At 41.9% G+C, this 2,509-nt stretch overlaps 1 protein-coding gene across 1 annotated transcript in view; it reads left to right on the top strand.

Annotated features, from left to right (window-relative positions):
- LOC131876938 (uncharacterized) overlaps positions 1-1,029 on the top strand; it is a 6,792-nt gene extending 5,763 nt beyond the window's left edge. Inside the window, exon 5 of the mRNA XM_059222481.1 lies at positions 460-1,029. The gene's annotated coding sequence lies outside the window, so the exon portion shown is untranslated. The remainder of the gene's footprint in view (positions 1-459) is intronic.
- Positions 1,030-2,509: the final 1,480 nt, after the last annotated feature.

Here is a 2,509-nt window from a genome sequence, read left to right as displayed (position 1 = left end):
GGGATGGTGAGATTGAAAAAAAAAAAATGCAATGAAAGTCCCTTATTTTGGTTTTGGTTCGTCGATGAAAGTAGTTGGTAGTATGGAATGAGCGCCCTCAATCCACATCTGTTCCAATATTCGACGTCAAGGGCATGTCTTATTTTAACAGCGGATTGGGATGGGGGGTGGGGTGGGGTGAGGGGGTTCAAGTAAAGGTATCAAGACGGTGATCCCCATTCCAATCTCCTTGGAACGCCAACTTTCTTCTTGAGGTCCCCCTTTACTCATGTACTCAATAGCAAAGAAAGAGAGAGGGGTGGTTGCCGACNAAAATCATTCAAACTTTTGAGGAGAGGGATTTTCATCATAAAAGAGTATGTGTAATGTTTTATTGAGGAGCATCAATGGATTTAGCCAGCTCGATTCGCATCAAATAACAACGATTTTATGGGAGCGTTTCTCAATCTATTTTCATAGGTTTGTTGGTGGAAAGCCCACTCACTCGGAGCCTCAGTCCTGTAAGCAAGTACGTTAACCTTCCTTCCTCTGACGTTGCAACGTTGGTTAGGAAATGGATGTCCATTGTGATCCACGCATTCCACATCTCTTTGTACCGAAAACCCGACGAATTCAAGGCTTACAATGGTGACATATCTCGAGTCCGATTTCATTGAGCTCAAAGCGAGCTCGGGTTCCTCTAATTGATGACTTCATCATTCTTACCTTTGGCCATTTGAGCGATTTGAGATTTGAGCTCACTCTGATTCAAGGGGAATTTAATCAGACCATCAGACCATTGGACCACTTTTGGCAACGAATGGCCAACATCTATTGTAGTCGGACATTGCTAGTATTCAATTGTCGGAGTGATATTCATTTTTTTGACAGAACGACGACGTTTGAGATTGTGCATCATTCTGAAGGAAATTTTGCGAACAAAACTGAATGGGGATAAAAGTATTAATCTTGCTGGTTGTGAAGCATATGTGCCTTCCAAATTAGGCTGTACTTGTGGTATTCTCGTTCTTAACTCAGTGGCTAACGACCATAAATAAAGAAATCAAATCAAGCCCAGCGGAAGGATACTCTTTAAACAGTTTAGTCTTCAAGGACCCTAGAGCATAGCCATGTACTGAGGCATGGAGGTCATAATTCAGCTGGATATCGCCGCATATCCGGGGAGGCTTTGATCCAATTTCAAAACAAAATCTGGCTGAAACATCAAAGGTGTTGCTGATGATTTTTGGGGGCTGAAAAATAGATGTGTTTAGATTTTTCGTATCAACTTGTTTACCCGTTTCAACCACCATCTAGACTTTTTCTACTGGATTCTGCAAGAGAATCCGAACCGCTTCCCTTCAGTTGAAAAATTTATGACTCCTACTTACTCACTGCATGCGGAAACTTGACACTAGCTTATTTACTTCTGGCAAATGAACCCTAGGATTTCATGAGAAGTTAACAAAAGTTGTAAATGACACCGAAGTCGGTGGTCTTGAACTCGTTTCCAAACTATCACACTTCGTGGGTTCTCCGCCAACGAAAACAGCCTTGCTCAAATCATCATCATCATCATCAGTGCAACTAAACACATTAGAACCGGCTTTCATCTGCACTACTTGATTCCCAAAGCGGTCGGAATGGATCTCTTTTAGAGCGAAATGCTTTTCAAAAAGGTCAAATCCGTCGATCCGTGCTCGGAGTTCCATCCCAGATTTTAGAATTGTAAATGCACTTGCATTTTGTCCGTAAGTGGTTTGCTCACTATTCGTGTCTTTTAATGAAAAACTCAAGCTAAGCCCTTATTAGCTGATGCGACTACGTATTCTCGTTCTACCACGTGTTCCACGTTGTGTGAATAGCAACGAAGAAAAAAAGAAAAAGAGGAAACACTACCCGGATATCTCGACGAAATGATGTTCAAAAGAGCCGACTGATGTCTCCAGATGGGAGGAAGATGTCCACAAGGGCCTGTCCATGAAATGGCACAACATACCTAGTTTTAAACCTTGTTGGTTTCTTCTGAGTCATGGGGTAGCTTTCTCGGGCTGTCATCTCATAAAGGGCTTTCCAAAGTATGCATGGATACTCCGGCTGCATGTCACATATGGATCTAATTATTATCTCGCGTTCAGGAATGACCCCATTTATCACAGTGATCAAGGCAGGAAGTCGTGGTGTACTACCGAACATTACCTTGGCACAGTGGTAAAAATACCCTTTAAAGTTTTGATGGAAATTCCCAAGCACATCTTGGCATTTTTCTCTCTCAGAAAATTATGGGGAGAGAGAACGAAGACAAACATCACAGTCAACTAGCACCATTCGCCCATTGAAATTACAATAATCGAGTGATTTTGAGCGAGTTGTGTTACAAAACCCTACGAAATGAGCATGTTTGGTGATAATCAGCTAACGCACAATCAAATTGGCTCAATACCACAATGCTAATTGCTTAGACAAGAATGTAAAATGGAAAACATGTCAAAATCCAATGCATGCACAGTGCGGTTTGGTTGGGCATGTT

Source organism: Tigriopus californicus, chromosome 2 (assembly GCF_007210705.1).
Source record: "Tigriopus californicus strain San Diego chromosome 2, Tcal_SD_v2.1, whole genome shotgun sequence".
NCBI lineage: Eukaryota > Metazoa > Arthropoda > Copepoda > Harpacticoida > Harpacticidae > Tigriopus > Tigriopus californicus.
Note: the sequence above shows the minus strand (reverse complement) of the source record. Positions and strands in the feature narration are given on the sequence as shown.